The 14016-nt window shown below is 39.1% G+C and overlaps 1 pseudogene; it reads right to left on the bottom strand.

The window, feature by feature from the left end:
• Positions 1 to 1948: 1948 nt before the first annotated feature.
• On the bottom strand, positions 1949 to 10103 carry LOC126954375 (28S ribosomal protein S5, mitochondrial-like; annotated as a pseudogene).
• Between the last annotated feature and the right edge of the window lie 3913 nt (positions 10104 to 14016).

Genomic DNA, 14016 nt, shown 5'->3' with positions numbered 1-14016 from the left:
AAACTCCTTTTACATTTTTTTTTTCCCTCAAATTTTGTTGGTTTATGTTTACAAAGAATTCCTCTCGATTCTCATTTCTAAAACTAATAAAGCTAATTCACAAACACTAGAAATACTTGGGTGACTGATGGAGTTTAATTATACCAAAGGAGCAAAAAAAAACCACCTGAAGCAACAGTGGTTAATAACTGGTGAAGAACAGTGCTAGCTGGAGCAGGCAGAGTCTGGGACTTGCTGATTCAGCCGTGTGAGGAACAGCAGGCATGCTAAGCAGGGAGAAGGAGCACAGCTGCAAAGAGCAATGGTGCTGACAACGGATGATTTCAGGTCTGTGCTGTGCAGAGGAAAAGTTGCTGGCGGTCCAGGAAACCCTTGTTCCCACACGGCAGCAATTCCAATCTTCAGGATTATTTCTTGATTAAAATATAAAGCAGTAAAAAGGTAAAAGACATGCAAATTTATTTTTATTTACTGTCTAGTCAATAATAGCTTTTTACCCTGGAGAAAATAAATGTTGACTTTTTTTCTTTGTTTTTAAAGAAAATGGGGAGACAGCACCTTCTACACTGATCACTTTTAGATCCGTATTTTGTGATATTCATCAATGTACCCTCATCAGAGCATCTGCTACTCTGTGGAAAGTTATAAATAGAGTAGTCAATTTCCAGTACAAATATTGCAGGCCATTCTAAGGCGATTTTTTTTTTTTTTTTTTTTTTCAGATAGAGTCTCACTCTGTCGCCCAGGCTGGAGTGCAGTGGTATGATCTTGGCTCACTGCAGCCTCCACCTCCTGGGTTCAAGCAATTCTCCTGTCTCAGCCTCCCAAGAAGCTGGAATAACAGGTGCCTGCCACCATGCCCGGCTAATGTTTGTATTTTTAGTAGAGATAGGGTTTCACCATGTTGGCCAGGCTGGTCTTGAACTCCTGACCACAGGCTATCCACCTGCCTTGGCCTCCCAAAGTGCTGAGATTACAGGCATGAGCCACCTCGCCCGGCCTCTAAGGTGATCTTATCCTATAAACTAATCTCCAGCATTTAACAAAATAGAACAATACTGGTGTATTAGTTCATTCTCATGTTGCTATAAAGAACTGCATGAGACTGGATAATTTATAAAGAAAAAGGTTTAATTGACTCAGTTCAGTAGGGCTGGGAGGCCTCGGGAAACTTACAATCATGGCGGAAGAGGAAGCAAACATACTTCACATGGCAGCAGGAAGGAGAAAAATGAGAGCTGAGCCAAGGGGGAAGCCCCGTATAAAACCATCAGATCTCAGGAGAACTTACTCATTATCACAAGAATAGTATGGAGAAACTGCCCTCATGATTCAATTACCTCCCATGAGGTCCCTCTCCCAACACGTGGGGATTACAATTCAGATTACAATTCAAGATGAGATTTGGGTGGGGGCACAGAGCCAGATTATATCAACCGGCAAAGTATGGCCTCCAAAATAAAATTCCTAAACTTTAACCATGTCCCATTATTTCCATTTTCCTATATTTTCATATTCTTATTTAAACATCAACTCAAATGGTTCTTCCTCCTTGTAGTCCTCTCTAAATTCCCAAGTCAGCATTATTGCTATCCCCGAAGTGTTCCTGAAGCTTAGTTTGCATTTCTATTATAATATTTATTTAATTCTGTCTGTATTATATTATGAAAAATCGACTCTTACAAAAGTAACAAATTACTGGTCTTTGTCAATACCTAAGGTCATTTTCACGCTTGTCTAACTCAAGGATGTTTTCTCAGGATCTGATTTTATTTATCACCTTTGCTCTATATCTGTACTCAACAAAGGCGTGTTGGTAATAAATTGTTTTAGCAACCATTATGTGGTAGTAAAATAAAGGATTGATTTCTTTAAAGCCATAATTATTTATTTATAAACAGTTTAGAGGTTAAACTTTACTCAAACAAACAAAAAACCAGGCGACATTCTGGGGTGTGAGGGGCTGAGTCTCTCCTAGGTGCTGGGTAACACCAGGCACTGGCTGCACAAGGCCAGAGAGGTTACATGGCAGCTCTCTAGAAACCCGACCGCACAGAGCTGCTACATTCCCTGTAGAGCATTCACTTCTTCCAAGTCCAGTTTTGTATGTGGAACCTCATCACCTGGTTCCTTTTTCAAGGTCCCCCTGGGAAGGCAACCATGATAGGCAGAGGGCCACATTCCTCTGGGAATTCCACAATGTGGAAGCCCTTCTTACCTACCAGCTGTTGATGGGTTTCCTAAGAACCCATGGAAGAGGCCCCAGGTGAGGGGGAGCATACTGATGGACCCAGAGACCTTGGCATACATGTCTTTGATGCCAGCGAGCTGGCATATGGTGATGATGGCCCTGTGGCAGCAGACATCATAACATCTGGGTTGTTTCTTCATCTTGATACGTCTCCTTTTAAATCTTAATGAAATATCATGGAATACTGTAGGGTCTTCATATCGTTCTATATAACGCAAATAGTGAATTGCTCTATTCTTTGCTTTTCTGAAAGCATCTTTCCGTTTAGTGGCTTTCCCAACAGCAAAACTTGAAGCTCCTTGTCCATTCCCCACAGCATCCAGGACACCTACCAATCTCTTTCTTCCCTCTTTTGCTGTCCTATTGAAAACATTTCCTACCTCAAGTATCCTGGCATCATAATTATCATATTTTTCTGTGTTGGGACCAGGGTCAGGGGGCTAAGACGGATGCCTTCCCACAAGTTTCCACTGCATCCTTGCTCTCATTTAATCTTCATCTTCCTCTTCCAGTCCCATTCTTCTCTCTGCTGGGTCATGTTGGCCTCCTCCTTCTGTTCTTCCTTACTTTTTTGGGCAATGCTCTGTACTGCTCCATTTTTAATAAGAGGGACATTCAGACCAGGCCACAGAAACCATAAGGCCTTTCACTAATGATCTGACCCCTGTTCAAATCCTTTCTTCTCTTCTTTTTAGTTCTGTTGCCTCTTCCTTTTCTTGCTCCAGCACCAGTCTCTGCTAAAACACCTTTCCACAGCTCATCTGCAGTGGAATTTCCTAGACAGTCACCTAAAAAGCATAGCAACTACAACATCGATATCAAATTCCTGAGGAACTGAATTGAAAACTCAAATAAAACTGGTCAGCAAACAATTATCTGCTCTGTTACGAACAAAAGAAAAAAAAAAAAAAAGGAAGACTGTGATAAAAGACAGCATTTCCAAATCTTCTCATCAGTGTATAATGTTAGTAAAACCACGAAAGCTGATTGTTCATGTTGGAAGTAAGTCTCTAATCCTTGGAAGCAGTACTGACCCAGAAAGACATTTTTGAAAAGACAGCGAGAGAATAAGAAGAAAGAAGAACTTTTGATATTGTTCCAATTGGTGCAGATATTGACTAAAAGGAAGGTTCTTATTTGTTTTGAAAATGCATTTCTAATGCATATCACCATGAATATTATAGATAATAGTTTTATATTTTGGCAACAATGGCGTCATCTGGAAATGATGGCGCTCCATAGTCAAGTAATCTGTATGTGATTACAACTAAGTGATTTGCAGAAATACCATCGTGACAGCTATCACATTCCTATGCATCTTATTATTCTTTCTTCAAATGTTTATTGGTTCCCTTGTATCTAAAAACTGAGGGCACAGGGTGCAAACAGACTGATAAATATATATGCTCCTAGGAGAAGTTGCAGATGTAATCAATTTTGCTTCTAGAGATAGAGGAAAGCCTGGGAAAAGTAGGAGCAGCCTAATCTAGTTTCACGAAAGATTACAGTTTAATGAGTAGGTGGAGATGGGTGGGGAATGAGAGATTTTCCAGACAGAAGAATGAGTGCAAAGGACTGAGGAAGGTAAACATCGGTAAGGTCAGACCTACTGAATTTGCTGAAGATCAATGGTGGGAATTGCAGCTCGGATAAGTATGAAGATGTATCCAAATGTGGAGGGCCTTGTATTTGAAGCTAAGCAATGGGACTTTAACCTGCTGGCTGGTGTATCTCTTTAGTGGGTATAAGAATGAACTAAAGCTTGTTAAAATGCCCAATTCTGAAAAATTCTCATTCAGTAGGTCTAGGATGAGGTTCAGAAAATCATTTTTAGCAAAAATGCTGGGTGACATTTTTTAAGATAGTCTTTGTTCAAAAATTAGCTGGGCGTGGTGGCCGGCGCCTGCAATTCCAGCTACTCAGGAGACTGAGGCAGGAGAATGGCATGAATCTGGGAGGCGGAGCTTGCAGTGAGCCGAGATCGCTCCACTGCACTCCAGCCTGGGCGCAAAACAAAAACAAACAAACAAGCAAACAAACACACAAAAAGATAGTCTGTTCGTACCTTAAGGAAACAGCAATTGTGGGATGTTGAGGCATTCTAACCAGAAGCACAACACTCTGCAAGATCATTTGGGGTGAGGAAAAGAAGGAAATTGGAAACACTTGTTTTGATTGGAAAGAACAGTTTTTTTGTAAAACCCACGGTCTGGGATGAAGGAGACCTGGATTCCTGCTTTGCCTCCTTCACTGATGAGTTCTGTTTCTTAAGAGCTGTTGTCAAACTTATTTGGCTCTCATTTGCACCTTCTTTCTAAGTAGATAAGTATTAAGGGTAAAGATGCTTTAAAAATATTTATGCTACTCAAATGGAGGCTTTATAAACAATGCAAATGTTACAGGCTGACCAGATCTAGGATGTGACCCAAATTAGAAAATACAAAGTATTAGTGGATGCCATGATTTGTGAGACAGCCACTGGAGTGTCCTTCATAGCAGAGCTTGATGTTTGGAATTTGAATATAGGTTCTCAGACCAAAAGAAGAAAGATATGGTTAGAACTTACCCTTGGTGTTCTCTCAATGACTTACTTACTATTACAAATGAAGAGTTAACGTGTACGTAAGAGCTCTTTGCCAGGAACTGTTAAAGCATTTTACATAAATTATCTCATTTAATTATCCCATAGCCCTGTACATATAAATATATCTTAATTTTTTAGTTGAAAGTACCGGCATGAGAGATGCCAGTACTATCCCAAGGAAGCATTAGTAGTTAGAAACTAGAGCTGGGATTCAAACTGATGCTGTCTGACTCCAAAAGCAGCACTTTTAACAACACCTCGCTAAACTAGATGAGTCTCCCTTAATTTGGACATACACAAAAAATAGATTTGTCATAGATCACAGACAGTCACTTAGATTTTGGTCTAATGTGTAATTCTCAGTTTCAATGATCTCTGCAAAGGTAATATTAGTAGGTTGTGAGTTATGCAAATTGAAAATATCATCTATCTCTTGTACAAAAATAAAAGCTTTGTCAAATTTATATTCACACATGTTGAAACAATGCATTCAGAGAACAATGCATTCATTTTATGTGGGAATTTAAATAGGTCCATGTGGAATAAAGATTAGACCGGTGTTCTCATGCACAAATTACTAGAGTAACTGGACTAAAGTCAAGAAACCTGATTTCTCACACTAGCTCTGCCACTAAACACCTGTTGTTGTTCTGAGGTAGCAAGTTATCCTTTCTTTTATTTTACTTTTTTTTTTTTTTAACTCCCTTATAATATCACAGGACTAGACTAGGGAGCCTCCAATATCCCTTTCAGTTCTAAAATTTTATGCTTCAATAATTATGAATAAACATGTTGCCCATCCCTTGAGTTAAACATGAATGATGAATCATCTCACATCTGAAAAATATGGCTTTAATCTTATGTGACACCTCTGGCTCACGGTATCTCAGGAAAGCCCTACCAATCACATTTGGCTGCTTTGCTTATGTAGTTTATGACCAGAATTGGTTTGCTTTAGATAACACACTCTTGTGCTGTGCCACTGTTGCTAAGATACAGTTTTGTAAATAAATGTTATTTTAAATATACATCCTGGTGTGGGGAGAAAGAAATGTGGAAAGCAGTTGGCCAAAGATGTAAGCTAACTTTCGGGAGGACTGAGACAATGCTTTAGATAAACCTTTACAGGATCCACTTTTCACCTCATCCTAAAATTATTTTGCTTGACCCTGAAACTAGGTGAAGGGAGGTTAAACATTTGGGGGAAAGAGTGACCAAGTCTAAGGTTGCTAACAACGATGAGTTGTTTTGTAACCCTAGTGATCTGTCCAGTTTGAAACGACACTGATACTGTTGCTGCAGGGCTCTGTGAGCATATATTTTTTTTTTCCTCAACATTTCTGTCACAACCTTTCCATTGAAAATAAATAAATGAGAGAAACAGAAAGAAAGAGAGAGAATTTGATTGTTATCACTTACAATAGATTTTAAAAGTCCCCATTTTAGGAACCAGTATTGAAGGCTGAAGGGATTCCAACCGGGCGCCCCTGCTCCAAAGAACAGTTGGCATGCAGGCTGCCTAATAAAGACAACAAAGTAAGTCGTTCCCCATGTGCTGAGCTCTAAGGGGGGCAGAAAAGCCTGTCACTCCCTGATAACTCCTCCACCACTCCCTGAAAACCCACCATTAGACACCCACGTCTTAAAGCCCCCGTGACTCCTTGCTTAGGAGCCACTGCTGAAATGTGAGCACCTCCAGAGGAAAGAGGAAGGCATAACCACGCTCCAGCTGACGCTCAGAGGGGGTTTTCTGGGCAACTAGCTGTCAATAGGAGAGAAGGGTGGTGAGAGAAGAGCGGTCTGGAGGGTAGCTTGCTCGCCAGGCAAGGGAGAAAAAGAGCTGGAAGTGTACCGTGGGGTTCCAAAGTCATGTTTTGTCTGCCTCAACCATTTTGTCAAGGCCAGCCTAGCTGGCCTAATTCGTATTTGGTTTTGCAAATGAAGCCAGATCCATTTGCCTGCTTCATGTCGCTTTTATGACTCTAGACAAGATTCTTATTAGCCACATTCAATGACTGTACCTCTTTGCTTCATTTCCCAAAACCGAGCCAACTGTCCTATCTCTCAGCCTATGTATACTCAGGAAATAGAGCTTAATTTTATGGTTATTAATTGTAAGTCCTTAAGCATCTGATAAGCTTCTGTGAGGACACTTAAAGTGTTGCCCTTACTGCAAAAGCCTTGATATGTCTTTGTAACTCTGACTAATTCAGAAGGGCCACACTGAGAAAATGTTCATCATCCGCTCACTCACTGACAGCAGCTCACTCTTCAGGAACTCTTCCACAAACAGCTCTTCTCCTTGCGCTCCTGGGGGTCACTGCCTTCTATTCCATGTCCAACTTCTTCACCAGGCTTTAGGTGTCTGAGTCACAGGCTGGACTTCAACGTTTTAGTGTCACCTCCCCACCTTCCCCATCCCAGACATCCCCTGGTTTGGTCCCAGTCCGTCCCTTTTCTTCTTTCCCTTTCCGCTGACTCAGGATCACTTTGTTTTCCTGTTTATCTCCCTTCTCCAGGTTAGCAAAAGAGAACAGCAAAGAAATTACCCTGCTGGCAGATAAAAATTTAACTTGGAAATTACTGACATCTGGACTGCCTGGTTACTATAAGGACACACAAACCATGTACTTCGCCTGTATGTGTCTGGGGAAAATGCTGAAAGAGAGTATTGGGTATAGGATTGAGATTGTTTTAGAGAAATGGAAGTAAAAACAAAACAAATGACCAGACTATGAGGAATAGAAAGCTTGCCAAAAAGAGACACTAAAAAAACAGGTGAACATAATAATGACAACAAACTCAGGAGTTCAAGGTGTACTGTCTTCAAATAGTCCTATAATTCTGAAGATTAGAGTACATTATGTCTAGCCATTTCTTAGAATTTTCAATAATCCGTATTTTATGGCTATGCAAATTTTAAAGACAATGGTTTGATGTCAGACAAATCTATGGTGGAAATGTTGCTCCACAATTTACTAGTTTTTGTGATTTGGGGATTTTGAGCTCTCTGAACCTTATTTTCCTTATCAAGAAAATCAAAATCAACTTCAAATAGTTATTACGAAGAATGAAAGAAATGAGAATGCAGAGATTAGCACATGCCTGGCACCTAATGAGTAGGCAATAAAGGATAGCTGTTTTACGTGCAATGTAATTAAATGCCTATTGAGCCCTTTAAGTGCCAGGCACCATCCTAATCATTACATATGTATTGCCTCATTTAATATTCATATTACCTTATGAGGTAGAGACAATCATTTGTACATTTCTTTTTCAGATGAGATGGTGGAGAAATATAAAGTTAAGTCATTCACCCAAGGTTACACAGATGGTAAGTGGGAGAACTGGGATTTAAGCCCAGGCAATGGGCTCAAGAACCCACACTCTTAACTACTATTCTTTAAATAAATATGATTGCAAAATCTTAGAAATGAAAGACACTGGAAATAGTTCAGTACAACCGATCATTTACAGATGAGGGACATGGGCTTCAGAGAGTGAGTCTGAGTCATTAGTGAGTGGCAGACCCAGGAGGAGCCACTCTCCTGTCTCTTGTGTCCTTGCCTGTGGCCTCCCTCTGCACTGAGAGAGCTTTCCCCACACATGATAGACACTCATTGGGTTGTCCAAGCATTTTCAAGAGTGCGAACAAAAGAGTATTTATTTTAAGGAAAGGTTTTCATATGATTTAGATAGTTTATATAAACTGATGAAATAAACCTGACCTGTTGGAATTTCATCTGTAGCATTAGAAGAAAAAAAAAAGAATCAACAAAACAGAAGGAAATGGAGAAAAGAGGAAGTTAACAGAATTCAAGCTAATTTTGATTTTTCACCATGTCTCCAAATATGGGAAGGTATGGCCATTGGATTTTCATCCTCAGTCTATCACTTACTAGGACTTCATCTAAAGACAAAAGAGAGGGTACAGGAATGTTTACATTTTGGGACTCATTTTGCCTACATGTAATTTGGGGGATGTGTGTTCAGTTCCCTTAGTTAGTCTCCAGTTGGCTGTGTAATAAGACTGCAAGGGGTCTTTTATAAGAGTAGCTCTGAACCGTTCACATTGTGTAATTTATTCTTGATAACCATCCTGGGAGAGATGCAGTGGACATTAAATTATCTCCTTTTGTTGGAGAGGAAAGTGAGGCTCAGAAAGGGTAAGTGGTATACATGCCAAGTCCCTAAATTGACATTTTCATCTCATACTTTTGGAGGATAGTTTCACTGATCACAACCGCTTTCTCTTTCTCTCAAGCATAGTGGCCTATGCCCCAGGAATGTAGCATAATATCTATTTACATCTATCTCTACATAGGCAGGTGTAGATTAAATTGCTATACAATTGTCACAGCATTTGTCTCCATCTTAATTATAATAAGAACGGAAAACTAATAAAGATGAGAGATTTTTTTCTTCTAAAAAAGACTTTTAAAGTTATGGAATTAGAACATAGAGTTACTGTAGACCCAATCACCACAAGTGCTAGCAATTGTCCATGTATATACAGAGACTTAAAGGCAAATTGAGAGGCAAGCAGTTAATTATTTAAATGCTGTAGAGCTATGTAGCAGCCCAGAGACAAAGGTTAAAAGGAAAGTTTTCAATCACAACTTTATTATGTATGTATACACCATAAGCTACACTTAGACATAATCCACCTTCAGACCTCTGAGCAGCAAATTATATGGGGAAGGAAGGAAGACACAAGTTTGAATGATATCAGCCCAGCAAGCTAGACAGATTCTCTTGGTAAAGTATCATAGATTCAAATTTCAGATCAGTCTTTCTTTTCCTCCAGAGTTCTGAACAATTTTTGACAGAATTGCCCTATTTACTAGTTGCTTAGTTACAGGTAAATAGTTGCTATCTGAGACATCGAGTAACATTCAAGATTGTTTGGGACCCTTAAAATAGTCTTGTTTTAGTATGACAAATTAATTATTTAATTATTATTATAATTATTAAAATTATATAGTATATATTATTATTATATTATATTATTATATATAATTAATAATTATTTAATTTTTATGGCATTTGCATTAGTTAGGTTACAGGCTACATTGTTTTACTATGAATACCTTAAAATGCTTAAAACATTTTCTTATGTCACAGATACTATGGGTCAGGAATTCAGGTGGGAGACAGAGGGGATGACTTACCTTGTTTCAAGATCTCTGTGGCCTCAGTTGAGAAAGCTTGTATGTCTGAGGGTGAGTCAAATGTTGTGGGGCAACCTGGAGGTTTCTCTACTGACATAGTTGTACAGTCTGAGAGGACAGAGGCTTGGTTCAGTTGGAATTGTCAACCAAGCATCTTTATGTGGCCTTGGACATAACACAACAGGGCAGCTGAGTTCCAGTGGGGAGCATCTTGGGGATGAGCATTCTGAGAAAACCAAGTAGAAGTCACAAGGCCTCTTCTGGCCAAGCTATGAAAGTCACATAGCATCACTCTGCTATCCTCCGTTGTATAAGAAGTCACAAAGCTTTTGAAAAAAGAAGACATAGACTACATGGACTTCACCTTTTGATTCCATGTTTTCAAACTTTCACAGGGTCGTTAAACAAATAAACACTTCAGTGGTGAGCATTCCAGGCCTGTGAGTGGTCTTCTTTCTTCATCCTATGGTTTCTTCCACTGTCAGTGTTTTTCAGGCATCAGAAAGCAGAGAGTGCAGAGTAAGCATCCATAAAGAGATGACCAGGAAACTGCATACTTCAGATTCTTTCATACTTCATCAGCTTGAATTTAGTCCACATGGGCTCACATCACTAGAAAAGTGCCTAGGAGAATAGTATGTAGCCTGCGGGGAGTGAAGGTGTACATGTTCCCTTCTGTTACTAAAAGTAAGAAGGAGAGAAGAAATACTGGAAGCAGGAAGCCTCCATCTGCCCCTCTGACTTCTCTCTTCTCCCGAATTCCACACACACATGCACCATTTTTTTCTATGTATACAACACACTCTCCCTTTCCCACCAGTAGAGACAACTCAAGATTTCATCCTGTATCTCCATGCAGCACAAAGTCAGAATTTCTGAGTGATATTCCATCGTCTTCATCAGATCTGGCTCTGGCTTCTTTTATCTGGCAGACTACAAACAAAAACCAAGCAAAATGTGCTGATGGCAGAGCCTCATATTTGGCTCTAGGCAACTCACTTGTGGCTATTATAGACCCTTACATGACTCCAGGCAGGTTTAGGGAAAGGGTCACTGGAATTAGGTTTTATATGAGAACTCTTGATTCACGAATACATTTCTAAATATTTTTTTCAGTGTTGTTTCAATTTTTGAAATGACAACCACTTCTGGCTATTACACAATAGAGAAATAAACTACATTTTAAAAATCCAATACTGTTGTATGGGTGTTTTAGTTTTTTCTTTTTCTTTTGGTTTCTGTTACAGCAGCTTAGCTTTTACCCAAATCAATACAGTATGTATCACAAAATTACTTGAATTTTCTACATGTATTTTAGTTTTAAATTTGAAGATGACTTCTTAAACAAGAATATATATTTGAGCAATTTAGGATTCAGTGAAGCAGAGTCTATTTTGCTTATTCTCACTTATCTTGTTCAATGATCTCAACAGACGCTACAATACAAGCACAAAGAGAAGAGCAGATGGCCTGGAAAAAGAATCAAAGCAAATTTGGCATTCATTGTTACTGTAATTGCCACTTCTTTTTCTTTAAAATGAGAAAGATTATTATAGTTAAGTTTTGGAAATTTTCCTACAGACCCAGTGAAATCCAGGGGTGTTCCAAGACAGAGATTAGAAGAAAATCCTCTTGTCCTTGCCCACTCTTTGTCCCACTAACTAATGAAGCCACCTGAAATTGCCTGTGGAATAATTAGGTGAGGACTTTGTATTCATGAACTAGCTTCTACAGCCTTTAATCTACCCCTGACTCTCTCTCTAGGAACAATCCAGACGTTGGCAACATGTGACTGGCTTAGGTTTATTTTTTGAAAGTATTTAAGAATTTTTTTTTTAATTCTTTCTTTATAAAGTCTTCTTAGGTTTATTTTAAATTCTAGGATCAAAATGATATAGTAATACCTCAGTTAGCCATATTACCTGGGTAAAGGATAGTCCTGTTAACTGGAGGTGTTTTGGTTTTGTTTTGTTTTGTTTTGTTTGTTTGTTTGTTTTTGAGGCAGAGTCTCGCTCTGTCACTCAGACTGGAGTGCAGTGGGATGATCTCAGCTCCCTGCAACCTCCGCCTCCCAGGTTTAAGCAATTCTCCTGCCTCAGCCTCCTGAGTAGCTGGGATTACAGGTGTGTCCCTCATCGCCCAGCTGATTTTTTTATTTTTAGTAGAGATGGAGTTTCAACATGTTGGCCAGGCTGGTCTCAAACTCCTGACCTCAAGTGATCTGTCCACCTCAGCCTCCCAAAGTGCTGAGATTACAGGTGTGAGCCACCACACCCAGCCTGGAGTTTAATAAAATGAAACAGGTTATTTTCATTTCAAAAAGTGTCACTGAAAAAATGTTTAGAAATTCATTAGTGAATCAAGGTTCCCGTATGAAACCTAATTTCAGTAGCTTGCCGTGTGTAAGCTTTCTGTCTCTACTGATGCCTTTTGGTGGCATAGGCATCTTTGTTCTGAGCAAGATGCTATTAATGCTGAGAGTACTAATGCTCAATTTTCCCCACTTCTACAGGACTGTCATTAAAGCCAACCTAGACTAGCCTTACCCTAAACCTACCTAGAGTAGTGTATGGGTCTGTCGCTAGCGTGGTTACGTAAAGCGCCAAGGCTCCTCATCATAAGCAATTTATTCTAAGAAAAAAAAAGGGTATCAAGAAGCGTAGTTCAAGTTCTGAAAAGGAGGGTGTTTCTAAACACAGTCCTCAGATTGTCCTTTAATTTGGTCTCCATGAACACACACCTGAGTCCACAACAAGGCAATTGCAATAAAAATAGGAGAAGAAAGAAAGAAAAAAGACCTGGACAGTGTGGAGCACGTGTTTGGATTTCAAACATGAGACGATGCCAACACCACAGACATTAGCACCCTTCACACTGGCCACCTGCAGCTGCTGCCTGGGCATTAGTGGACATTAGTGTCAGGAAGGACTGCCTTAATCTTTAGAGGATTTGTGTCTAAAAATATTAGGAGCATTTTCTCACATGGAAATTTAAAAAAATAGTAATTCCAAACTGCTAAATACATGTAAGTAAATTTAAATAGAAATTCTGATTTTTGCCATAAAAACTATAATCATATTTTTAAAACAATTAGCATCAAATTATTTACAGAAATTTTTCTGATGCCTATTTTTTTTTAGTTTCCTAAGCATGTGTTTTCCTTCCTATTCGCTAGTCTAGGTTGGCTTTAATGGCAGTCCTGTAGAAGCAGGGAAAGTTGAGCATTAGTACTCGCAGCATTAATAGCATTTTGCTCAGAACAAAGATGCCTATGCCACCAAAAGGCATCAGTAGAGACAGAAAGCTTAGACAGGGCAAGCTACAGCAGGAGAAGAGAAGCTTAGCAGGCACCACAGGTCATCAGGAGTACTAGTTTATGTAGCATACTTGGGAACCTCTCTGCAGTCTACAAGAACTATTCAGGAGGAATTTGTGAGGAGTTTTGAGTTTCTGCAGAGCAGTTGAGAAAAGAGAGAAAAATGGGTTTTTAATAAGAATTGTGAGTCTATTTTTACTTTCAGGTTGCTGTGATTGGGGGCATCTATATAAATCTGCATAAGATATGTGTGTGTAATAGAAGATAAAGTATGTATTGCAAATAATTGAGTCCTGGTGATTGAAAATCTTGAGATATCGTAATCAGAAACCTTTGAACATTGCTTGTATTATAAATTAGCCTCAATGTATAAAAAGAATGCAGAGGTGATTGTATTTAATGTGCAACCTGCCATAATGTTCTGAAAGCTATTTTCTCTTATATTCAATTTTCCATCATTGTGTTTTTGTCCTTGTTGTTTAAGGCTGCCAAGAATATTTCTGGTTAACATTTCAATTCAGTTCAACAAGCATGTATTAAGCACGTACAATGTGTCAGTCAAAATTCAAGGTTTTGGTATGTAGATATGAATAACAAATAGTCTGTATGTTGTAAAACCTCACAATGAAAAGATACACATAAAAAAATGACTAGAGACAGTATAACTAAGTTTAATCATATATAAACTGAACAA

Source organism: Macaca thibetana, chromosome 5 (assembly GCF_024542745.1).
Source record: "Macaca thibetana thibetana isolate TM-01 chromosome 5, ASM2454274v1, whole genome shotgun sequence".
NCBI classification, from domain to species: domain Eukaryota; kingdom Metazoa; phylum Chordata; class Mammalia; order Primates; family Cercopithecidae; genus Macaca; species Macaca thibetana.
Note: the sequence above shows the minus strand (reverse complement) of the source record. Positions and strands in the feature narration are given on the sequence as shown.